Source organism: Erythrolamprus reginae, chromosome 7 (assembly GCF_031021105.1).
Source record: "Erythrolamprus reginae isolate rEryReg1 chromosome 7, rEryReg1.hap1, whole genome shotgun sequence".
NCBI lineage: Eukaryota > Metazoa > Chordata > Lepidosauria > Squamata > Dipsadidae > Erythrolamprus > Erythrolamprus reginae.
Window position 1 is genome coordinate 41,402,407 of NC_091956.1, and position 26,991 is coordinate 41,429,397.

Here is a 26,991-nt window from a genome sequence, read left to right on the forward strand (position 1 = left end):
TGAGTGTAATATAATGGTTTTAAATGTGAATGGTTTGGGATCAGATTTGAAACGTTACAGGATATTGAGGATGGCTAAGCAAAACAAGGTGGATATTATGATTTTGACAGAAACACATAAAAGACGGGAAGGGATAAATTGATTAATGATAGAAATTGGAAATGGGTATATGAATCTCGAGGAACGCAAAATAGTAGAGGTACGGCGATTCTTATTCATCAGAGGGTTTCTATTTGAAGAGGTTGGAGTTCAGAAAGATAGAGAAGGGAGGTGGTTGTTTGTTAAAGGGAAAATTAATCAAAAGAAATTGACACTAGCAGCAATTTATGCCCCAAATGCGAAAGCAAAACAATTTATAATAAATACAAAGAGGAAGTTGGATAACTTTATGGAGGGCACAATGTTTTTGGCAGGAGATTTCAATATGCAATTAACAAATGGGATCGGAAATAGTAGGAGGTTACATTTAAATACACTTAATATGGGGAATCTCCATGCAGATATACCAAATAGAGGCACTTACTATTCAGCAAGATATCATACATTTAGTTGCATTGACTATATATTAATGAACAGGGTGGGCAATGTACAAGTTTAAAAAGTAGATATTAAAAGTATTTGGTTGTCAGATCATGCTCCACTACTTGCAGAATTGGAAATAGGTCAGGAATGTAATCAAAGAATTTGGAGATATAATGCAGTTGTAACTTCTAGTGAACAGTTATGTGAATATTTCAGAATTAATGATGTGGGTGATATTAAACAATCAATTGTGTGGGACGCATGTAAGGCTTATATGAGGGGACAATGTATATGTATGGAAGTAGATATCAGAAAGAGGTGGGGTAGAGAAGGGGGAAGGAAGATAAGGGAAATAGATTAACTAAGAGTAGGGATTGGAATATTCTATTGAAATTGAAAAGGAAACAATATGATAAGATCCAATGGAATAAGATGAGAATAACGATACGACAAAAAATATTGAGCTGGGGGACAAGATCAATGCAACAAATGGCAAGATATTTGAAGAAGAGGAAAGAAAAATCATGTATATTAGCACTGAGAGACCCTAGTGGAGAGGTTAGATATGGTAAAGAGCAGCTAGAGAAGATAATGAGAAAATATTATGAGGATTTGTATAAAGAGGAGCAGGTAAATATAGGAGTCCTTAACGTTGGGAAAATAGTAAATGAAGAAGATAAAAAAATATTGAATGCAGAAATTACAGTGTTAAAACAAGCCAAAGCACCGGGCCCAAATGGGTTTATAGGAGAATTTTATAAACTTATATGAATGAACTGTTGCCGCATTTGGGGAAACTCTTTAATAATATATTGTTAACTCATGATATCCCACAGACATAGAAGCTTTCAGAGATTGTTACCATCCCAAAGATTGATCGAGATTTAAGAGAGTAATAATTAAGAATGTAATAAATGTGATGCAGCATGCTACCATTACTAAAAGGAAATTGGAAATTTTGAAATTAGACGTTTATAAAGCTTTTGATAAAGTTAACCATAGCTATTTATGCAAACTATGTAAGGAATTAAATATGGGGGACAAATTTTGTGGAATTATAAGAGAGATTTATAAAGGGAATGAAGTGTATTTAACGGTGAATGGACAAAGAATGCAGAGAATTAAAATACAAAATGGCACCAACCAGGGATGTCCTTCATCTCCAATGTTATTTGAAATAGCAATAGAGACATTAGCTAATAAGATAAGACAAGATAATACTTGGGTAGGATATAAAATAGGGGAATTAGAAATGAAACTAAACCTATTTGCAGATGATGCAATTATATTGACCCAGACCCCGATGGAGATGATTAAAGGCATAAGAAATATTTTGCAAGAGTTTAAACAGGAATCGGGATTGTCGGTCAATATGGAAAAATCAGAGATTATGTGTTTAAATACAGGTCTGAGAGAGCAGATAGAAATTAGTTAAGAATCAGGGTTGAAGTTAGGATTAAAGAAAATTAAATATTTGGGAATTTGGTTATTGAGAAACCCAGCGAAAATCGAAGAGGTGAATTATAGACTAATATGGAGGAAAATGTTGAAACAGATGAGGAGCTGGAAAGAGAAAAAGCTAAGGAGAATGGCTAAAATAAGAGCATTAAAAATGATGATAGTTCCCAAAATAATGTACCTGTTTCAGGTATTACCAGGGGGTTTATTAGCATCCAAGTTTAGAGAGTGGGATAAAAAACTTAATTGTTGGGTTGAAGAAGATAAGAGACCAAGAATAAGGAAAAAGTGGTTAATAGCGAATGAAAAAGAGGGTGGATGAGGAATTCCTTGTTTGAAGTTGTATAGAGAAGCATTTCAAATTGAAAGATTAATGGAGCTGCAATTATTCGAAAATAAATGTATGAAATTGGAAAAACAGATAAATGGGATGAAGAATAGAGAATTAATTTTTATAAGGTGGAATAGGAGCGACTTAGATAAATTAATAGGTCCCATGAAAGGGACTATGGAAATTTGGAAAAAATGGCAGGGGAAAATAGGATTATATAAGTCAAAACTGTCATCGTTATATATAATAAATAGAGATAACGAAACAAATCTAAATAGGGTTATAGGAGAGTTGAAGGGAAGAGGGATACCGTATATACTCGAGTATAAGCCGAGTTTTTCAGCCCCAAAAATGGGCTGAAAAACCCGACCTTGGCTTATACTCGGGTCACCACAAGAGGGCGCCGGATCACCACAAGAGGGTGCACCGCGGGAGCCTGTCAGACATTGCTGGCTTGGGCGGGTGTGGGAAAGGGCAAAGTGCGGCGGCAAAGGGCGCTCCAACCGAAGCGGCTGTGGCAAGAGTGGGGCAGTTGCCTCCTCCCCAGCTCTAGCAAAGACGCCAGCCCTTTGCCTTTGCTCTTAGAGCTGGAGCTTCAGTCTTCTTGCAGGTGCCTTCCCTTCCCTGGCTCCAGCAAAGGCACCAGCCAACTGCTCCGATGGCGTGCGAGAGGGGGAAAAGGCGATGGTGAGGTCGGGGGGTGGATTCCTGCTTCACGAGCCCCCCCCCACCTTGCCGGCTTCCCCTCGCCTTTTCCCCCTCGCACGCCATCGGGGCAGTCGCGGGGAAGAAGAGAGAGAGGGTGCAGCCCCATTCGGAACCGCGGCTGGCGGCGGCGGAGGAAGGCTCTCTTTCGCCCAGCGCTGCTTTGGAAGGCGTGACGGGAAAGCGCTCCGGCGTTGTCCGGGCTTCTCCCGCCACGCGCAGCCCAGCAGCGGCGGAGGAAGGCGAATGCGGTTTGGAAGCTGGGAGGGGGGCGGAAGCTTGCCACCAGGCTCGGCTGGGGGGGGCTTGGCTTCTACGTGGGGGGGGGGGTGGCCGGGTCCGGCTCCCGCCGCTGACGCGCCCATCTGACGCACCAGACCTCTTGTCTGCCCGGCCCGAGGCACGAAATCGCTGCTTATGCCAGGCGGCATTGCTTGTGTTCCAGGCGAGCCGCCCGGCATAAACAGCGGTTTCGTGCCTCGGGCCGGGCAGACAAGAGGTCTGGCGCTCCCACGGGGAAGCCGCCAAACGCCGTCAGAGGGGCGCGTCAGCGGCGGGAGCCGGACCCGGCCGCCGCCCCCCCCCCACGTAGAAGCCAAGCCCCCCCCCCAGCCGAGCCTGGTGGCAAGCTCGCCCCCAACTCCCGGAGATCGAGCGCACGAAGAGGCATCTCTCGCCTTCTGCCGCGGCGGAGGAAGGCGAATGCGGCTTGGAAGCTCTTCTGCCCCCCTCCCAGCTTCCAAGCCGCATTCGCCTTCCTCCGCCGCGGCAGAAGGCGAGAGATGCCTCTTCGTGCGCTCGATCTCCGGGGGTTGGGGGCGAGCTTGCCACCAGGCTCGGCTGGGGGGGGCTTGGCTTCTACGTGGGGGGGGGGGCGGCGGCCGGGTCCCGCCGCTGACGCGCCCCTCTGACGCGCCAGACCTCTTGTCTGCCCGGCCCGAGGCACGAAATCGCTGCTTATGCCAGGCGGCATTGCTTGTGTTCCAGGCGAGCCGCCTGGCATAAGCAGCGATTTCGTGCCTCGGGCCGGGCAGACAAGAGGTCTGGCGCTCCCACGGGGAAAAGACGGCGGCTTAAGCCCTTCCCTGTGCTTTGGAAGCCGCTGACGCGCCCCTCTGACAGCATTGAAAAGGCGCGATGCCGGAGAAGCGAGCGATCCGGGAATCCAGGACAGTTTTGCGCGAAAACGGCAGCAGGGAAAAATCAGCCGGGCTAACGGCCGTGGCTCAAAAAAGGTTGGGAAACACTGAGATAGAGAGAAAGTGAGAAAGAGAGAGTGAGAGAAAGAGGGGGAGAGAAAGAGAAAGAGGGATAGAAAGAGAGAGAGAGTGAGAGATGCTCAGTGAGCCTTTCTTTGAAGTTGCCTTTCTTTCTTTCTTTCTTGCTCTTTTTCTTTCTCTCTTTTACCTTCCCTTCCTCTATTTCTTCTTTTCTTTCTCCTTCCCACCTTCTTCCCTCCCTCCCTTCACTCATTCCTCTCTTACTCTCCCCTTTCATAGGTTTCCTTGCTTCCTTCCTCTGTTCCTGTCCCTTCCCCCTTTCTTTCTTTCTTTCTTTCTTTCTCTTTTTCTTTCTCTCTTTTACCTTCCCTTCCTCTATTTCTTCTTTTCTTTCTCCTTCCCATCTTCTTCCCTCCCTCCCTTCACTCATTCCTCTCTTACTCTCCCCTTTCATAGGTTTCCTTGCTTCCTTCCTCTGTTCCTGTCCCTTCCCCCTTTCTTTCTTTCTTTCTTGCTCTTTTTCTTTCTCTCTTTTACCTTCCCTTCCTCTATTTCTTCTTTTCTTTCTCCTTCCCACCTTCTTCCCTCCCTTCACTTATTCCTCTCTTACTCTCCCCTTTCATAAGTTTCCTTGCTTCCTTCCTCTGTTCCTGTCCCTTCCCCCTTTCTTTCTTTCTTTCTTTCTTTCTTTCTTTCTCTTTTTCTTTCTCTCTTTTACCTTCCCTTCCTCTATTTCTTCTTCTCTTTCTCCTTCCCACCTTCTTCCCTCCCTCCCTCCCTTCACTCATTCCTCTCTTACTCTCCCCTTTCATAAGTTTCCTTCCTTCCTTCCTCTGTTCCTGTCCCTTCCCTCTTTCCTTCCTTCCTTCCCACCCTCCGTCCATTCATTCACCCATTCATCTCTTGATCGCTTAAAGCTAGTTTACTGGTTTTCTTTAAAATAAATATTCTAAAACATGTCTCAATTAATGTAATTTTATTGGTTTCTATTTTTATAAGTTACCAGTAGCCACTGCATTTTCTAACCTCGGCTTATACTCGGGTCAATAAGTTTTCACAGTTTTTGTGGCAAAAATTGGTGCCTCGGCTTATACTCGGGTCGGCTTATACTCGAGTATATACGGTAATTAAGATAGAACAGTTATATGAGAAGGATGGGAGGCCAAGTAGAAATCGTATAGAATGGTGGTTGGGTAAGGGAAGATGGCTACAAACAAATAGAATATGTAAATATCTGAATGAAAGGGAGAATAAAGAAGTACTATTTAGGGAGGAGATAGAGTTAGAGAAAATAATAAGAGAAAAAGGTGAGGGTACCAAGGCGCAAGCAAGTAATATATATGTTAGTGCAGTCAGATGGGGATGTGATCCAAGGATTGACTAAATGATGGCACAATGAGATACAAGTAGAGACGCAAGAGATGAAAAATATAGTAGAGAATATAAGGAAAACTAAAAATACAAGAGTTAGGGAAATGAGAAGGAAAATATTACATAAGTGGTATTACACACCTGTTCAACTCGCATACTTTCAATTCAATTCAATTCAATTTATTAGATTTGTATGCCGCCGCTCTCCGAAGACTCGGGGTGGCTCACAACAGTAATAAAAACAGTATAACAATGGAACAAATCTAATAATAAAATTATATAAAAACCCCCAACAATTTAAAAACCATACAGCACATACATACCAAACATAAAATATAAGAAAGCCTGGGGAGATGTCTTAATTCCCCCATGCCTGGTGATATAGGTGGGTCTTGAGTAACTTGCGAAAGACAAGGAGTGTGGGGGCCGTTCTAATCTCCGGGGGGAGTTGATTCCAGAGGGCCGGGGCCGCCACAGAGGGGCCGCCACAGAGAAGGCTCTTCCCCTGGGGCCCGCCAAATGACATTGTTTGTTCGACGGGACCCGGAGAAGGCCAACTCTGTGGGACCTTATTGGCCGCTGGGATTTGTGCGGTAGAAGGCGGTTCCGGAGGTATTCTGGTCCAATGCCATGAAGGGCTTTAAAGGTCATTACCAACACTTTCAGCAGAACGTTAAGGGTATTTGTTGGCACCAGTGCCAAGATAAAGGAGGGTTTATGCATATGTTTTGGGAATGCCTGGTAGTGCAGAATTTTTGGCAAAAAGTGCAAGAGAATATAAGATGGATAATTACTAAGGAAATGGTAGTATTAGTCAAAAGTAATGAGATGGGAGAATTTAGAGAAATAAAACAAGCAGTGATAGAAACCGCTCAGGCCGTAATAGTATTGGGTTAGAAGGATGCGACAAAATGGACAATGCAAAATTGGTACCGGTACATGGTGGACCACATTCAATTTGAGATTATGGACAAAAGGATGAATTTGGTTAGTGAAACTGACTTGCGACAACTGATGGGACGATGGGACAAAGTAAGACGATATATGACGAGTAGAATCCGAGACCAAGCTACAAGAAACAAATTGGAATCACTTTATAATATATAAATAGGTATTTTGCTCTTGGGTTAAAATGGTTTATACAAGAAACACCCCCAATTGGTGGTGGAGTATGAATGTTTGTCTGGTGGTGGGCACAATTCACAAAACACTTGTTTTATGTTGTGTGAACCTTATATTGTAATTAAAATAATAAAAAAATTACCGTATTTTCCGGCGTATAAGACGACTGGGCGTATAAGACGACCCCCTAACTTTTCCAGTTAAAATATAGAATTTGAGATATACTCGCCGTATAAGACTACCCCTCTTCTGTACATCATAGACCTGACTGAGTCTAGGTCTATGATGTACTTGCATTGAGAAAAAAATCATTTCTGAACATGATAACACAATATTTTAATTACTAATGATGAAGATCTTATTGTTAAAATTATGAATGAATTATTTAGAGAGAGAGAGCCAAGTGGGAACACTCTTCTGTCTATCTCTCCATATGTCTCTGTCTATCTGTCTTGTCTGCCTCTCATATTTCTCCTCACCACAATTAAGTTTATTATTATAACTCATCATAATTTGTCAACACAAAAAGGTGAACCTGGCTATTTTTCTTTCTCCTACCATCTATTCTGCAGGTATCTTTCAGTCTAACATGCAGCATGCTGACACCTATGTGAGAATCTATTATGGAATGAGAATCTGTATGTGATATCATGATATGGCAATCCAAACAGCCCATCCATTTTTTCCTCTTTCCGCACTTTCTGTCTTTATCCTCTTGCAATGTCACTTAAACAGATTTTAACTTGTCGGGTTTAATTAGTGACCCTGCCAATTTTCAGTACTGTGCAGTGTGCTATGATACAGAGCAGGGTGAATAATATGACCTCAGCTTTTAAAGTTATTTTAAAATGTTGCCTAAGAAATATGGAAAGATGATTCTTTTTGGAGGAAAAGTACATTTTCAATGGTTAAACATAAGAACAAATACAAACAGGCAGAAATAAATGCATCCAGTTTAACATTCAATTTTGCAACCACTAATAATGTTGGTCAAGTAGGTACAAAAATACCTGGGGAAATTATCAAAGTCTGGGAAATGGGTCCCCTTGTCAGTTAAAAGGAGTACTGATTTACCACCTGCTAGAGCAGTGATTTTCAACCTTTTTTGAGCCGCAGCACATTTTTTACATTTACAAAATCCTGGGGCACACCACCAACCAAAATTACACAAATCTAATAAATAAATAAATACATACATACATACATACATACATACATACACACACACACACACACACACACACACACACACACATAAATAACCCCCTCATATATACAATCCCATGTAACATCCCCTTATAAATACAGTCAATCATCAATCATCCCTCCTCAAATTTATACCACTGTCTCATTTCTGGGTTCTTCTCCTGTCTTTCCCCCTTTTCTCTCTCATGTTTCTCATTTCTCTCTCTTCCTCCCTTTTCCCCTCATTCCTTCTCCCTCTCACTTCTCCTCTTTTTCCATCCCTGTCTCTCCCCCCCCCTTACGTGTGTGTGTGTGTGTGTGTGTGTGTATACACACTCGAACCATTTCCAAAACCAGTTGAGGGCTGGGTTTTTTTTCTCTTTTATTCTTTTCAAACACAGGTGTGGGCTGGGGGGGTGTTTCTTATTATTTGGGTGCTTTTTACCATATGCTTCAAGAATCACCTCTCTCCCTCTCTCTTGTTCTCTCTTATTTTCTTTCTGAGGCTCCTCCCACAACGGTGGCTACAGCGGCGCTGGCAATCCGGCCGCTAGCCGCTCCGAGCGCTGTGGGAACGCCCACCCCTCTCACAGTCCGGTCCCGAGCTGACAGTAAAGGGGCTGCTTCCCATCCTCCTTCTCAGAAGGTTTCCTTCTGAGCAAGCTGGCAGGAGGATGGGAAGCAGCCCCCCACACCGCTCGGAGCGGCTAGCGGCCGCATCGCCAGTGCCATTGCAGCCACCGCTAATGTAAAGGGGCTGCTTCCCGGCGGCAGGAACACCTCGCCTCCGCTACTCCCGCCGCCGCCTTTGCTCTCCCCGCCGGGCAAGAGGCAAAGGCGGCGGCGGGAGTAGCGGAGGCAAGGCGGAGAAGAAAGAAGCGGCGGATAGCTGCAGCAAGGGCTCGTTATGCCGGCTACCCCCCGCAGTTCCTGCCGCCGGGAGTGGCGCTCCACCCCAGCAAAGCCGGCGAGGGAGCTCCGGAATCGGTTGGTGCTCGCCCGACGCCTTGTTTTTTTATTTCCCCCTTTGGCAAGGGAGCGCTCGAGGAGACAGCGTCTTGTGGCATCGCCTCCCGTCGGGTTTACGACGAAGGGACGCTCAGCAACTTCTTTTTCCTTTCGGCGCCATAGCCACCCGCAGTCCCCGGAGCCGGCGGGTTAGGGCTGCGTTTCCCTTCCCTCCCTCCCTCCTGCCCCCGTCCTGAATGGAAGCCTCGCTCCGGGATCTCCGCCGCTTGCAAACCGGGCGGGCGGAGCGGACCCGCGCTCACTTTCGGCTCCGGGGACTGCGGATGGCTATGGCGCCGAAAGGAAAAAGAAGTTGCTGAGCGATGCCGCAAGACGCTGTCTCCTCGAGCGCTCCCTTGCCTCCCGAACTCCCGCCTGTGAAGAGAAACCAAAGGGGGAAATAAAAAAACAAGGCGTCGGGCGAGCACCAACCGATTCCGGAGCTCCCTCGCCGGCTTCATCAACGCGCTGCTGCTGTTGTTGCTGTCGCTGCCCGCCTGAGGCGGCGGCACTCGAATCTGGCGTGGTGGAAAATCTTTGCCTGCCTCCAGATTTTCCACCACGCCAGATTCGAGTGCCGCCGCCTCAGGCGGCAGCGACAGCAGCAACAGCAGCACTTTTTCCTTTCGGCGCCATAGCCACCCGCAGTCCCCGGAGCCAAAAGTGAGCGCGGGTCCGCTCCCCCCCCCAATCCCGCTCCCGGCCTCCTCCCGCCCGCGGCTGTGGAATGGGCGCAGTATCCGGCCTATAAGACGACCCCCCACTTTGGAAAAGATTTTCAGGGGTTAAAAAGTCGTCTTATACGCCGGAAAATACGGTATTTAAAAAAACAGAATGTAGCCGCGTGAGTACTCGGTATACCATATAACACCTATACTCCGTGAGCTGCACTGGCTGCCTATTAGTCTCCAGGCACAATTCAAGGTGTTGGTCATTACCTATAAAGCCTATATGGCTTAGGGCCAGATTATCTACGGGACCGTCTCTTGCCACATACCTTGCAGAGATTAATTAGAGCACACAGAGTTGGCCTTCTCCAGATCCTGTCAGCCAAGCAATGTAGATTGGCAGGACTTTGGGGGAGAGGCTTCTCTGTTGCTTCCCCAGCTCTATAGAACCAACTCTCCCCCCCCCCCCCGATGTCTGTACTGTTCCCACCCTGCTGGCTTTTTGTAGGGCCACAAAGAGATGGCTATGCGGGCAGGCCTGGGGGCCCTAAGTCAACAGCGAGCTCGACCACCTGTATGAATATGATTCTGTATGAATGGTTTGTATGCGTGTTGTTGAGTTGTTTTATTATGAGTTTTTTAATTAGGGTTTTAGAATTTATATTGTTTTTTCTTGACTTCTTTTTATTGTTGTTTGTAATTCTATATGGTAATTTTATATTGTTGTAGGCCTCCCTGAATCCTTCAGGATTGGGTGGCATAGAAGTCCAATTAATTAATTAAATAAATAAATAAATGACTTCACAGATAACTACTGAACCATGTTAATGTTATAGGAATACCCAGAATCTCAGATAGGTCAATTGGCATGGCCAAAGAAGTCTCAGTTTCTATAAGACAACAACTGCAGTTTGAAGGAATATTCAAACATTAAACAGAGCTTAATTTTAATTGTGATTGTTGGTTGGGTGATCATGTTGAAACAAGCAGCTCCATAAATTATGACTTGAATTTTGATTGATCATGTTCTGATGGCAGAATAAGCTGGGGACTTCTAACTCTCTCTCAGCTCAACCTATATCACAAAGTTGGTGGTATGAGAAAAACAGGTGGAAGAAGTTTTTGTATCCCACTTGGAGCTCCTAAATTAAAGGTAGGATAGAACTTTAATAAAATAAATAATTTAATAAAAACTGAAGTAGAAATTTCAAAACCCCTATGTGTTGAAGTGAGGAAGCATATGGGCAAAAGGTTATACTGCAAGACAGTATCTTTTAACTAACCCAATGGATTTCTGATTGCAGTAATTCTAAGGTATATCCTAAAAGCAAAGGAGTTTATTCCAACAACTATTATTTTTTTAAAAACTAAAAAAACGGATGCAGTGGTTAAGAAATCTATGGTACAGTGTCACACTATCAAATCTCATATACTGTATGTTCTTTAGTATGACCTTAGTTAGGAAAATATCTGTCATTGTATACTGTAATTTTTGGAATATAAGACACAACTTTTCCCTCCCAAAAAGAGAGTGAAATTTAGGTGTGTCTTATACTCTGAATGTAGCCCTGCCCACATGCTACAAGCGTTGCATTTTTGGATGTTTTCAAGCAACGGAAATCCTCACTTCCATATGGAGCCTGATTCCTGAAGTGTCCTGGGAAAGTGCATTGAAAGCCAAAAAACTGAAGCTGAAAATGCTTTCGTTTAAAAGACCTTCAACGCAGTTTCCTGGACTGCTTCAGGAATCAGGCTCCAACCGAGGCAGCAAAAGTACAGGGGTTTGCTGGGAAGCCTGGTAGCATGTTTACGAAAAGGCAGGTCCACGAGGACTGATGTGCTGCCTCTCTATCAGACCTTGCTGTGAGAATGCTTCCTTTCTATCAGGCCTTGCTATGAGAGTGCTTCCTCTCTATCAGGCCTTACTGTGATAAAGCCCGGCTTTCAATGCCTATGGCTATAGGTAAGAATACCGGGGTATTTTGGGAGTCTGTCTTCTGCCCCCAAGAAAATCATACCCCACCCCACCCACTCCAGTTAAGTTCCATCCCAATTTCTGCAGAAAAAAATGTCAAAAGATGCATAATTAAACAGAAAGTCTGATTAAAGATTTGAAGAATATGTGCTTTAAAGAAATCTCATTATTCTTCTAAATTTCCCTAATATTACCTGAGGAGGCTTTTCTTGAGCAATTTAGTTAGTCACCTATACAAGTAAACTGACCACTTCTATAGCAGAAATCTGAGATTCACCTTATGCAACAAAAGTGGATTCTGAAAAATCAAGGAATATCTCCTGCTACTATGTTTTATTAATAATAGAAAAACACAAAAGATTATATAATCATATATGACTACTTAAGTGTTCTGGTTTCTGGTAGAATTTTAGCTATTACAAATAACTTTTACTAAATGCAGTATTTCATAAACAAAGAAACTCCATCTTTATTCCCTTCCGTATTCAAAATACACTTCATACTAGTACATTTCTTGTTCTCCCGTTATCTCTCTTAATTACATTCCTTTTGCATTCCTCCCAGCCTCCTCCATTCACCAAGATTTATGTACTCACAGCATGATTCAAAAATAGCAGAAATGACTAGAAAATAACACAGAATGAGTTTGTTTGCTTGGAAGCTGAACAGGAACACCCTCCCTTTTTGTTCTACAACATTGAAACTCCACCCTTCTTCCCCACTGACTCCCTGACTACCAAATACATCACTCCAGTATTTAACCCATTCCTCCCCTTAATATCTTCTTCCAAACACTTGTCCCTTACGTTTTTGGACCCTTCTGAATTTAGGATCGACCCAGCGAATGTCTGATTCTTCCTCGCTAGATTCTGGACTCATAGCAACATCCTGTGGCTGGCCTCCCACCTGTTCTACTACCAGTAACCCCGGACCCACCACTAATTCATAACACTATCTGTATCAGAGTCCTCAAGTTCTTCATCATCCTCCAACTGACCAGGAGTATGTACAACACTTAGTAAGGCCACACTTGGAATACTGCATTCAGTTTTGGTCACCACAATGTAAAAAGGATGTTGAGACTCTAGAAAGAATGCAGAGAAGAGCAACAAAAATGATTAGGGGACTGGAGGCTAAAACAGATGAAGAACAGTTGCAGGAAGTGGGTATATCTAGTTTAATGAAAAAAAGGATCAGGGGTTTCCACAAAGAAAAGAGAGTCAAACTATTCTCCAAAGCACCTGAGGCTACAACAGGAAGCTATGGGTAGAAACTAAACAAGGAGAGAAGTAACTCAGAACTAAGGAGAAATTTCCTGACAGTTAGAACAACTAATCTCTGGAACAGATTGCCTCCAGAAGTTGTGAATGCTCCAACACTGGAAGCTTTTAAGAAGATGTTAGATAACCATTTGCCTGAAGTAGTGTAGGGTTTCCTGCCTAAGCAGGGTGTTGAACTAGAAGACCTCCAAGGTCCCTTCCAACTCTGTTGTTGTTATTATTTGTAATTTCTTATTCACGTCACATATCTGTTATCTTAGAAAGCAAAATTTATTTTTATTGTTAGAACAGATAAAAAAGATCTGTGCTGCTCATTATCAAAATCTGAGTGGAAGTGAGGACCCTGCTAATCCTGATGCTAGTAGACAGAGTTCTTTTTTGTTTTCCTCATCCAAAATTAAGGTGCGTCTTATATTCCAGTGCGTCTTATATTCCGAAAAATATGGTAACTGAAAACTAGCCTGCACACACATGAATACTGTTCTTCCCCCCACCCCACCCCAAAGATCTTTTTTATTCTTTTCTTTTATATTCTTACAATGGAAGCAAACAAAAGGTTAAGATTTCCCACTGAGGTACAGTCGGATTCAAGCTCTGATCTCTTAACACTTCACTCAAAAATAATCTCTACGTTATATCAGCTGTTATTTGAATTCATCCAAACTGAAAATTTATTTTGCATATTTATATAGCAGTAAGTTCCTCTGTACAGGTAGTGCTTGAATTATGACAGTTCACTTAGCGATTATTCCAATTTATGACACTACCCCCAAAAGTACTTATGGCAGGTCCGAGGTTATGAATGTTGCAGGACCACTGCAGTTGTTCACACTTACAACCAATTGCAGAGATGCTGCAACAATTCCTCTGCCTATTCCCGACCCCCATCCTCTCACTGATTGCTCACTTACATTTGAAAGATCTGCAGAGTCAGGGCCATGTGGCAGAAAAGTGGCTGCCTTCTTACATACCCTTCTGTCCCCTTTGCAAAAGGCTTTTTGTGTGAAGAACAGAACCTTCAGAAGCGCAATCTTCTGCTCCTTTAGGCATCTGTCCTCCATATCAAAAGCTTTTGCAAAGGGGACAAAAACCTTTCAAAGTGTAATCTCATGCTCCTTCAGGCCTCTGTCCCCTTTGCAAAAGCTTTTGGCATGGAAAACGGAGGCCTAAAGGCACACAAGATTGTACTTCTTCAGACTCACTGAGGCTTGCTGACGCTCCAGAAGCAGACTAAGTGTCCTGCGCATGCCAGCCTTGGTGAGTCAGCCAAGCTGAGCAGGGTGGGCTGGTCTCACTCGGTCATCGCTCCAATTTTGGACCATCGGGAATGGACAATTAAACCGCGACAGATTGTCTGAAGAGGAGAAAGCTTCACTTGATCATCCAGATTTTTGAAAGGCCCAGTGCCTGTGAAAGTCCAGTAGGATAGGAGGGTGTGTGTGTGGTATAAGATATCTCAGTGGGTCAAGGGAGGTCTTGGGTAGTCATAATCATTAGCCCCCACTATGGTTTTTCCCAGCCTGAGATATCTCATGTACACTTAACAACCTGTGCAGTTAATTAAGGAATGCATTGGGTAAAGCAGGGAGGAGTCACATTCATTTAATGTGATCCAATTCATGAATCCTCAGGTTATGAATATAATTGATGGGCTCTATTGTGTTCTAGGATTACCTGTTTTCTGTGAGAGAGATGGACAATTTTAAAATTTTATGATTAACTAACTAAAAAAATAAATATTAACAGAATTGATTAGACATATGGAAGATTACACAGGCCAAATGTTTTTTCCTACTTTCTACAGTAGACTTTAAAAATGAAACCCAAATTAAAAATGCTGCTTATTAGCATGTTTCAAAAGATCCTATTTAAAAAGAAAGAATAAAGCCTGTGATTTAAATTACTCTCCTAAACTTCTAAAAAGCTTGACATTATTTTCTGATTGTCATCAGTACGGCCCAGATTGCATAACTTCCATGAGTTTATGGTAAACATGAGATTTTAAAAATTGCATTTCCAGCATTCTCTCTTAAACAGAATTTTACACCCTAGTCTCTACCATTTCAGATTCCAAATTGGAGATCACATGTATAAAATGTTCCATGTAAAGTATTCCTTTTGACATTTTTCCTACTTTAATTTTTAGTGTGCTTTTGTTATCAATTCTGTTCAGTGACCACAATTTTTAAAAAAATAAAAGATAATTGTTTGTCCTTCCTTTAAGATCCTTCTTTTCTGAAATTATATGACAAAAAAGTTACAAACTCGTGCAAGAATCTTAATTTTAATTGACTATGTCAAACACTGAGTCACTTTTCAATAGACAAACCCCCGTTTAGTTATTTACTCATCAAATTTTTAGGCTTACTGATACCTCCTGACAATTCTGGACAGGTTCACAACTAAAAATAGATAGAAAACACTATCACAGAAGAACAGAACAGGAGTCAACCACAGGGAATAAATTAAAAAGAATATCTGCTCCATCCTCCAATTGAAATTGGCCAACCATTCACTAACCCAAGGCCTGGGGGATGAGCCAAAATTTAAAGGCTATTTAAACATGGGTATCCAGGGAGACCCTACCCCAGAAAGCAGGTGCAGCAATATGGAAGGATTGCTTCCTGGGTCCTGTGTGTTTAATTAATAGAAGCCAAAACAAGCCAACACTATTGGATTGTATGGAATGGGCAGACTATGGGAGGCAGCCAAGCATTTTGATAACTATGTCTTCTGCCATATATGGTTTTAAACATAATACAAGATCCTTGAATTCTATCTGAAAGCTGATTAAAACAGTTAATGCAGCCATGGGCAGATGTTTGCACCACCTATAGGTTCTGATTATCTCTTTAAGAATAAACCCATGTATAATCTATTGTAACAGTATATCTGCAAGGCTGGAAAAAGGACTGGAAGGAGGGACTCTGTCCAATAATGGGCACAACTCCCATATAGCTGATCCTCTACCACTTGCTCCTTGAGGTGCCTGCTCCTTGACTATCCTGGAAATGATAGTCAACTCAATTATGCTAGTTCTGACTGAAGCAATGCAACGCCATTCAGGACTAGACGATTCATTGAACCAAACCAAATGATTGAAGAAGGTTGTCACAAGTACCTTGAGTGATTTTAAGCAAGCTCACCAGATTTCTTTCTCACAGGGCTTATTTAGGGGAAATACAGCCAGCAGTCAGTTGAAGACTAACCCAAGAATTCTTTAACTGTTCCTATTTGAAGGCAGGCAGGCAGATTTCCCTATCTGACTCTGTATTCTAAAGTTTTAATAGTTTGTCATGTTCAATAAATGTCACTGCCATTGGCAAACAACTTTTTCAAATCTTGCATAAATGGGGTGTTGGTCTTACCTGATTCTCGTAGGATGGAGCTAACCTCCAAGAATGGGATGACACCATCCCTTCAGCAAATAAGGACTGAGTCTGCCAAATTGGTATCTTCGTCCTCCTGCCTTAAATCCCCCTCTTTGATGAAGGACAATGGTCAGACTCACCATGTAGCTCCCAAAGTTAACAACTAGAAGATAACAATTTGATGTCCGGAAGTCCAGACCAGACTAACTTTGGTAGGATTAGAGGTTAGCTCCCTCCTATGAACAAGAGGCACATTAGATAAGACCAATGCTCTTTCTCCATAGTAGGTGGAGCTAACCTCCAAGAATGGGACATACCAAAGCAGTCTGTCCATAGGGAGGGCTGAGTTGCGCTGGCTTCCCCAATCTGTTGCATCATGCAATGGGAGAACCCTACAACCAAACACCGCCTCTAACATAAAAACATATATTTTGTAGTGGCAGATAAAAGGAGTTGGTGAGGCCCAAGTGGAGACCCGGCAGACCTCCTTGATGGACGCTTGAGTTGACCACACAGCTGTTGTTACAGCGCTGCAGGTTGAGTGTGTTGGCACCCTGGTAGATCATGGCAAGGACTGCAGGTCATAAGCCTTTGCTATTACACTTTGTAGCCAGCACCCAATGGTGATGGTGGATTCCTTGTCCCAAGGAAGTGGTTGAAAGGAGATGAACAGCACCTCAGTTCTGCGCGAGTAAGTGTGCTTGAGGTAAATCTTTAGCACTCTCTGAACATCAAGTTTGTGCCACTGTCTCTCTAAAGAATGCAAAGGATTTGGACAAAAATTGGGTAGGACAATTTCCTGGGCTCTGAGAAAATAAAAGTTTATTTTTGGAACAAACATGGGGTTCAGTCAAAAGACCGGAGCCATGGCCGACTGCGCATGGGCCCCCCAATTATACATGCTGGCATCTGTGGTAAGGTGTCTCTGCGGGGCTCCAGAAAGTAGCAACCCTTCACGATGACTGGCAAGGTCTACCAATGGAGTGAGTGTCGGACTGTGGATGGAACCAGGACCCTGGATGCTGTTGTTTCCCATCCCAACCTCTGAAAGGGCAAGAGCCGCCCCGAGTCTTCGGAGAGGGGCGGCATACAAATCTAAGTAATAAATAATAAATAAATAAGAGATATCACTGCAAGTTTCTGGAGTGCAAATGAGCCCAAGAAGTGATAGGGATGGCAGATATCATTTTGTCCAGGAGTGAGGACAGCAACTTCAGGTGGATCCTGTTTTGGCCCAGAACTTGCTAAGAGAGTTCATAAATACTGTCCTGAGAAAGTTACACCATACACTCCAGATAATCAACAATGACTCCTAAGTGGGTCAGTCTAGTTGTGGGTGACAGGTGGCTCTTTTCCAAATTCACCAAGAACCTGAAGTGTCTGAGGGAGTCAATGTCCTGCACCGCCTGGCACCTGGACAATTACTGAATAAGGATGTCGTCCAAATAACATTGGATGCACAATGATCTCAAATGAGTGGCCAATGCCACCAACATATTGGTGAAAACCTGTGGTGCTGAGGGGAGGCCAAATGGGAGGGCTCGGCATAACAGAAACAGATAATTTTTAATGGGAAAGCTGAATTGGAATATGCAGGTAGGCTTTGGTGAGATCAATTGAGGTGAGGAGGTCTCTCTTCCAGATGCCACCTAATATTGAGTGAAGTATGTGCATTTTAAACCTCTTATATATGATGAACTATTTAGATGCTTTAAATCAAGAATTGATAATAATAATAATAATAATAATAATAATAATATTATAATATTATTATTATTATTATTATTATTATTATTTATTAGATTTGTATGCCGCCACTCTCCAAGGACTCCAGGAGTGCCTTCTTCTATCTCAGTGTTTCCCAACCTTTTTTGAGCTGCGGCACATTATTCATGTTTTCAAAATTCTGGGGAACGTTGAAGGGGGGGGGCGGGGGGGCTAAAGAAAAGTTTGGACAAAAAAAATATCTCTTCCTCCATTTCACTCTATTTCTCCCTCCCTCTTTCTCTCTCTTCCTTCCCTTCTTTCTCTCCATCCCTCTTTCTTTCTTTCTTCCTCTCTTTTTTGCTCTCTTTCTCTCTCCCTCCTTCCCTCCCTCTATGTCTTTCCCTCTCCCTCCTTCCCCCCTTTCTTTCTATATCTCTCTTGCTTTCTTTCCCTCTCTTTCTCTTGCTTTCTTTCTCTCATTCTCTCTCCCCTCCTTTTTCTCTCTCTCTCTTTCTCTCTCGTTCACCACGCCAGCAACAGAGAAAAAGAAAGAGTGAGAGAGAGCCGGAGAGAGAGTGGAGTGCGCAGCAGTCATCAGCCTCCTCGCCCTCCCAGACATCCCCAGCGCCCGGCCTCGCGCCGCCTCCCGTTAGCCCGGCCGAAAGCCACACAGTCCCGGACTCCCGGATCGCTCGCTTCTCCGGCCAGCGCGGCGCTTTCCTGGGCAGATGGCTTTGCTGACCGGAGAAGCGAGCGATCCGGGAGTCCGGGACTGTGTGGCTTTGCGCCATGAAGAGAAAACGGCAGCAGGGAAAAGTCGGCCGTTTTCTCTTCATGGCGCAAAGCCACACAGTCCCGAACTCCCGGATCGCTCGCTTCTCTGGCCAGCGCGGCGCTTTCCTGGGCAGATGGCTTTGCTGACCGGAGAAGCGAGCGATCCGGGAGTCCGGGACTATGTGGCTTTGCGCCATGAGGAGAAAACGGCAGCAGGGAAAAGTCGGCCGTTTTCTCTTCATGGCGCAAAGCCACACTGTCCCAGACTCCCGGATTGCTCGCCCCAAGGCAGGAGGCGGCGGCGGAGGAGAGTGGGCGGATCGGGCGGGCAATGGGGCAGGGCGGAGAAGCCAGGGGCGCGTTTGGCCGGAGGCACCGTGGGGAGGCAGGGGCAGGGAGGTGCGGCAGTAGGTGCCTCCGGCCAAACGCGCCCCTGGCTTCTCCGCCCTGCCCCATTGTCCGCCCGATCCGCCCACTCTCCTCCGCCGCCTCTCGCCGCGGCACACCTGACGTTGTCTCGCAGCACACTAGTGTGCCGCGGCACACCGGTTGGGAAACGCTGCTCTATCTGACCTCAGGGCCAGCCAAGACCTCAACAAACTTCTGGCTGCAGTCCAGTTCATGTCTGATGCCATCCTTCAATCAGCCCACTTTGCTGCCAGGACCATGGGGGCCTCTGTTGTGGTCAGGAGGATGCACTGGTTGCGCAGTTGGTCTGTTGACACACACCATAAATGGCGCCTGGCATCCGCCCCCCCCGGGGGCCAATAGTTGTTTGGAGAAGCCTTAGATCCCATATTAATCGAATCATGGGACAAATGGAAGATTCTCCCTTCCCTCACCCATAAAAAGCTCCTTTTTTCTCTCCCACTACAACAGGAACTCCTTTTGGGCTGCTAACCAAGGTTCTGGGTATGGGAGGTTTCAGCGCTAATTTGGGTCCAGCCAACAACAGCACTTTTGAGGCAAGGAGATCATTCCTTCCACCAGATTAAGTGAGCCCCCACTCGATCTTCCCATTGGGGGTCACCTCACTTTCTTCGCTAGCCTATGGAAGGACGTTACTTCTGATGCCTGGGTTTGGAAGAATGTGTCATCTGGACTTTCCCTCGAATTCCTCTCCACCCGCCCCCCCCCCAAGGTTTTCCAACCCTGACAAATGGATACTCATGGATGCTGCCATCCAGCACCTCCTGGATATTCAAGACATTCAGCAGGTGCCTGAAGACTTGCAGGGGCAGGGGTTCTAATCCATCTTGTTCGTTTTCCCCAAATCTTTGGGTATATGGTGAGGCCGTCTGGTGAGCCCTCTGTAGGGCCTGTTCTGTCCTCCAATCCTTCGGTCATCACTGTTCCCTGTAAGCTGCACGCGCAAACACGTGCGCGCCCCAAAATACCCCCCGCCCACCATTTTCCAAGGGTGCGCAAGGAGCCGGGCGTTGGAGTTGGGGGCAGGGAGCAGCGAAAGTGCAGAGGCTCCGCACGCACTCCCGCGGGGGGTCAGGGGCGGGGAGGCGCCGGCAGTGGACATGGGTGGAAAGAAAGCCAGCTGCAGCTGCCCCCGCCTCCCCACAGTGCCTCCAGCCCCCTCATGCCCCTGGCTTCTCGCCGCTGCCCCCGCCCGGCCGATTCCTTACTCTCCGGCTTTCTCCACCTCCCGCCTTGGGGCGCGACTTCTCCCATGGCGATGGTGGCTGCGGCTTCTCCTCCTCGTCATCCGCGCTCCCAGCCAGGGGGCTGCGAGAGGGTTTTCTCTGCACGCTTCGGGAATGCCCGCCCCACCCCTCTCGCAGCCCCTTCCCTGGGAGTGCTTTCGTCCCAAGCTTTCAGCAAAGAGGCTGCAGTAGAGGCAGGGCAGGCATTCCCACAGCGTTCGGAGAAAGCGCTCTCGCAGCCCCCTCGCTGACAGAGAGAGAAAGAGAGAGCAACAGACAGAGCAAGATAGAAAGAGAGAGGGAGAGAGAAAGTAAGTGAGAAAGAGAGAGAGAGAGAAACGGGGGGAGAGATAGAAACATAGAAACATAGAAGTCTGACGGCAGAAAAAGACCTCATGGTCCATCTAGTCTGCCCTTATACTATTTTCTGTATTTTATCTTAGGATGGATATATGTTTATCCCAGGCATGTTTAAATTCAGTTACTGTGGATTTATCTACCACATCTGCTGGAAGTTTGTTCCAAGGATCTACTACTCTTTCAGTAAAATAATATTTTCTCATGTTGCTTTTGATCTTTCCCCCAACTATATAGCAAGAGAGATATAGCAAGAGAGATATAGCAAGAGAGAACAAGAGAAAGAAAGCAAGAGAGATAGAAAGAGTGTGAGAGAGAAAGCAATAGAGAGAGAAAGAAAACAAGAGAGAAAGAGTGAGAGAGAAAGAGAGAGAGAGCAACAGACAGAGCAAGATGGAAAGAGAGGGAGAGAGAAAGTAAGTGAGAAAGAGAGAGAAAGAGAAAGGGGGGAGAGAGATAGCAAGAGAGAGAAGAGAAAGAAAGCAATAGAGAAAGAAAACAAGAGAGAGAATGAGAGAGAGAAAGAGCAACAGACAGAGCGAGATAGAGAGGGAGAGAAAGTGAGAAAGAGAGAGAGCAAGTGGGGGGGGGAGAGAGAGAAATGACTCTTGATTTAAAGCATATGGTAAAAAGCACCCAAATAATAACAGGGAAAAAAACCCAGCCTCGTCTGTGTGTGTGTGTGTGTGTGAACTCTTGAACCATTTCCAATAGCCCTCACCTGTTATACACACACACACACAAGGGGGGGAGGAGACAGGGATGGAAAAAGAGAAGATAGTAATAATAGTAATAGATTTTGGTTTTGTTTTATTATTAATTTCTTTTAATAAAAAAGAAGGGAATTATTTATTTATTTATTTATTTATACATACATACATACATACATACATACATACATACTTCTATGCCGCCCAGTCCCAAAGGGACTGCCGCTCAGACACTATACTTTTCCGCCCACACTGGAAATAAATTAGAGGGAACATTGCCGGTCATAACAACTCGTCGGATTTGCCTGGCAGGTGACTGGAAGAATATAAAGCTAAAACTGGGGTGTCAACAGAAGGCAGCTGGAGATGCTGCTCCTGGTCAGGTGCCATATTGAAATACCGCTTTTCCAAATGAGTGGGCAAGGGCCCTGATGTGGGAGTCTGCCATTGCTGCAGGACGGCATCAACAAAGAGAGGAGGGGCCGAAATCACCTCAGCCTCAGAAGTAGGTTCCTCAAACAGAGGGTCCTTAACGGATGAGGCTTCTTGAGGTCGCCAACCCAAAGGCATTATTTGCCTTAAACAAAAGTGACTTGAAAAGACCAGGGTGAAAAAGAGCCAAAGAAGCTGGAGGGTCTGGGGCAGCGGTCCCCAAACTACGGCCCGCTGAGGCCATTTATCCGGCCCGCGGTAGCGTACGAGATTTTACCATAAGCTCCGATACTCCCCTCCACTCTGCTGCTGAGCGTCTGGCGGCGGCAAGGAAGAGGAAGAAAGCCAGGGGGCAGGGAGGAAAGCATCCTATGGCAGAACAGCAACAGTTCCTCTCCCTGAAGGCGAGAAAGAAATTGGCCAATTGCAGGCCCGCTTTCCTCCCCACCCCCTGGCTTTCCTCCTCCTCCTCCTCCTCCAGACGCTCAGCTGCAGACCGTCTTGGTCCCTCCAGTGCCGCTTTTTTGCTTCTTCGCCGCCCCACGGGGAGCCTGGAAGCCCTGCAAGAGCGGCTGGAGGGGGCCATAAGCAAGCCATCAGGACCCCCGTGCACTAACTTGATGACGGCCATGCCGTCCCGGATCGCAGGGAGGGGAGCTCTTCTCCAGCCAGGCGACGGCGAGGCCCTCCCAATGTTTGCCCGCCGCCCAGGCCCCGCGCTTGGAGCCGGGGCGACGGGCCTAGCCTTAGCTTACTTGGCCCCGCCGCCGCAGCGTGGGGCAGAGTAGGCGGCGGCGGCTTCAGACCCGCCCCCGAGCTGAGTTTCCTTTGGCTTCCTTCGAGACAAAGCTGCAAAGCTCACTTGCTGCCTCGAAGGAAGCCAACGGAAGCTCAGCTCAACGAGGACTGGCTGTTGGTCCCTTGAAGCTGCCGCTGCCCACTGCGGAGATCCCTTCGCCCGAACGGAGGAGGCGGCGATGGGTTCAAGAGACCAACAGCCGGTCCTTTTCGGGGCTGTGTTGCTGCATCCTCCAAGGCCGCCCACCGAGGAGATCCCTTCGCCCGGAAGCGGCCTCAGAGGCTGCAACAACGAGGCCCCAAAAAGGACCGGCTCTTGGTCCCTTGAACCCACCGCCGCCGCCGCCTCCGTTCGGGCGAAGGGATCTCTGCAGTGGGCGGTGGCAGCTTCAAGGGACCAACAGCCGGTCCTTGTTGAGCTGAGCTTCCTTTGGCTTCCTTCGAGGCGGCAGATGAGCTTTGCAGCTTTGCCTAGAAGGAAGCCAAAGGAAGCTCAGCTCAACGAGGACCGGCTGTTGGTCCCTTGAAGCTGCCTCCGCCACCGCCCACTGCGGAGATCCCTTCGCCCGAACGGAGGCGGCGGTGGTGGGTTCAAGGGACCAAGAGCCGATCCTTTTCGGGGCTGCGTTGCAGCCTCTGAGGCCGCTTCCGCCTCCGGACGAAGGGATCTCTTCGGTGGGCGGCATCGGAGGATGCAGCAACGCAGCCCCGAAAAGGACCGGCTGTTGGTCCCTTGAACCCGCCGCCGCCTCCTCCGTTCAGGCAAAGGGATCTCCACAGTGGGCAGCGGCAGCTTCAAGGGACCAACAGCCGGTCCTTGTTGAGCTGAGCTTCCTTTGGCTTCCTTCGAGGCGGCAGGTGAGCTTTGCAGTTTTGCCTCAAAGGAAGCCAAAGAAAGCTCAGCTCGGGGGCGGGCCTGAAGCAGCAGCCGCCTACTCCGCCCCACGCTTCAGCCGCACCGGGCAGCTCTGGCGGGCGCGGGGCAGCAAGGGCAAGCCGCGAAGGTAGCGCAGCCAAACGTGGGTCAAGTGGGAGGGCTCTGAACAGTAGCCGTGGGGAGGCAGTGGGGCGGTTGGCTGCAAGGCACCGGCGCCGGCGCCGGCTGGATGTGTTGCAGGACATGCGCTGGGCATGGGGCTGGCATCTCCGTCCCGGCCCAGTGCCAGGCCCATGCCCAGCACAGTGCCAGCAATGTACTGCGACCCGATGTCGGTGCCACCATCTTGGAGCTCCTGGTTGCAGCCGACTGCCCTGCGGCGTGTTGCAGGGCAGAAAAAAAAAAGAAGAGAGGAAGGAAGAGAGAAGAAAAGGAGAGAGAGAGAAAGCAAGAGAGAGAGGGAGAGAAAACAGAAGTGAGAAAGGGAGGGAATGTGAGAGAGAAAAAGAGAAAAATGAGAAAATGATGGAGGTAAAGAACGAGGGAGAGGGAAACAAAACTAATGAGAAAGAAGGAAAAAAGGGAGAGGGAAGAGAGAAGTGGAAAGGAGGGAGGGAGGGAGGGAAAGAAGGAAAAATTGAGGGAAAAGGAAGAAAGGAAAGGAAGAAGGAAGGAAGGAAGAAGAAATGGAGGGAACAAAGAAGGAAGGAAGGAAGAATGAAATTAATGGAGGGGAGGAGGAAGGAAGGACTTTTTTCGGGGGGGGGGGATTTTTTTAAATTTTTCTCTCAACATACATTCAAACAATACAATGTACCATCTAATTTTCCCTGAATAAAATGCTATATTTTGTCAGTAACTAATATCAATCATCAAAAAAGTTGCAAAAGGTTTTTTTTCTAATATTGTCATCCAGGTACATACTTTTCTTTTAATTAAATTCCCTCCTTAATGTTCCTTCAAAAAGTACAACACCAACACTAACTTATTAACCATTATGCCAAAGTGCTTCCTTCTTTCTTTATATATTTTTCTATAAACCTTTTTATACATTTTTCTATAAACCAAGAGAACCTTGTATAGCCAATCAGATGTTAACAAAAGAAAATTAAAAACAAAGCATAAACATATATATTCAGACTTCTTCCCCCCCCCCCTCTAAATAGTACATTCCCATTTTGTTTTTACGTTAAAATAAGGTATGTGCAGTGTGCATAGGGATTTGTTCATAGTTTTTTTTTATAGTCCGGCCCTCCAACAGTCCGAGGGACAGTGAACTGGCCCCCTGTATAAAAAGTTTGGGGACCCCTGGTCTGGGGGAAAGGCCCTTGTCAGCGGGAAAGTCGAGATCAATTTCATCCTCTTCAAATCAGAGTGAGACCCCAAAGATTGGTCCAGGGAGTAGTGGTCATAAGACCAGTCTCCACAGTCAGCTCACTCCAAGGCAGAAACATGGTCAAAAGGACCAATTGGCTGGGTTACAGAAACTGCTGGCCTGCCTGTCTGTTGAAAACCCATCTCAATGGCTTGCTTGATGGCAGACACTATAAAAGCCTGCATGTTTGGGTCAAACGTTTCTATAATCAATAGGATAGCAAGCCCAACACCCAGTAAAGGTCACAGCAGAGTGTGAAGTTGAAGCCCCTGAAATCTCAGGATGGGATGGGACGGGACCTCCCGAATGTCCTTGTCGGTTTTGGTTGTCCAAGGACATGGGTTCCGATGGATGAAGAGATGTCATCTCAGCCTGAGCACCCTCCAGGACATGTCTAAGGCATGCTCCTCTGAGAGGCTCCGAGTAGGGGTCTGCTTGTCACCAGTGGACCTGGGGCAAATCTTGTCCAGCGCTTTGGCCCTGTGACTCTCATTCCATTGGGTGGCCTTAGAAATTTATCCAGCCCAGGAGAGGCTGATGAATATGGGTGGGGGAAGTGCCCTCTATTGGAAGAAGAGCCAAATGGATCTTGTGGTAGCGATCTTTGAGCTTGCCCTTGCGTGTCTCTGCCATGGCTGAGGTAAAGAGCCAATTCTGTTGCAGAATAGAAATATTCCATAGAAAATGGGTCAGCTGGGTAAAATGGCGGCCACTGCCCTCAAAATGTGTTCCGTAGAAACAAAATGACCACTATGTTCTAAAATGACCATCACTACAAAGGGACTGCCATGTTGTAGGCAAATGATTTCCGTCTCACAAAGTGGCCTTCAACAATGAAAGGATGGTTGCCTTCCCGCTATATGGCCCAGAGATAATGGCTGTCACCACCACCAGAACACGCCATTGTAAGCATGCTGGATAGAAAGTTAAGCCCAGTGGAGTTAACAAAGCAGCCAGCAAGTGGCAAAACCAGTCTGTGGGGGAATACCCCTATGCTGGAGGGCAGGTGACAGCTGCACGAAAGTAACCTGATGTACAAGCCTGCCACACCGTCACCCGTGGCTGAGCAGAAAATCTCCTGGCTGGTGGTCGCATGAGCTCGACAGCTCCAGTGATAACTGCAGTTAATGATGTTGGACCAGACCACAATGCCTCACAAGGAGCCAGACAAGTAAGAGTGGAACAAAGCTCCTAAGACTGACTTGAGGGGAAACACCACCATGGATGAAAGGCCCTCAGCTCGAGGCTCAGCCGACAGAGAGCGCTGAAGCCCTCACAATGCTCAACCCAGTGTCTCTGGATGAAAGACAGGTCAGCTGGGAGAAAACTCACATGCAGAAACTCAATGACAGACGTGATGGAAAAACACCTCACAAGTATGGGAGCAGAAAAATCACGTATCCTATTCAGCCAGGCCAAGGACTGAGTCAAAGAGAGGAATTTGAGGCAGGAGAGCGAAGATATCAATTTGTCAGACACAGTCCTTATTGGCTGAAGGGACAGTGTCATCCCATTCTTGGAGGTTAGCTCCACCTACTATGGAGAACATACTATTAATATTCAGTCAGATCATTAATCTATTACCAATAAAGTACAGTAACTCAAATTTTTTAAAAAATATATTTCTGTCTGATATAAAATTGTATTCTTCTGCAAATCCTGAGATTGCTTTAAGGCTGCTAAAATTTCTGTTTTGAGAATACCAATGCTGTTTGAATAATTAAGGACTGATACATAGTATATTAAAATCTGAGAGATACATCAAATTAGAAAGATTGCTTAATTTTTAGTAAACAATAAAAAATGGATCAGAAAATTGGTAATATAGAAGTGGACAATTTCCTTTAACTCAATGTGTTTGGAATCAAGATGCCACACATGTTTGATTGCCATGTGTTAGAATGGAACATATCTATGTTCCATGTGTTAGAATGGATTTGTCGTAGTGGAGGTTGAAAGGCTTTTACAAAACATTAGTTCCCTAACTCTGAGCTAACTAAACTAACTCCACATACACATTCATATAGAGGAAAATAATCCTGATAAAACTAAAAAGATTTTTTTTTATTTGTCTATGCTCAAAGAACTAT

General features: G+C 45.9%; 1 protein-coding gene across 7 annotated transcripts in view; it reads right to left on the reverse strand.

Moving 5' to 3' along the window:
* LCORL (ligand dependent nuclear receptor corepressor like) overlaps nt 1–26,991 on the reverse strand; it is a 299,948-nt gene that overhangs the window by 216,236 nt on the left and 56,721 nt on the right. The window lies entirely within an intron of this gene.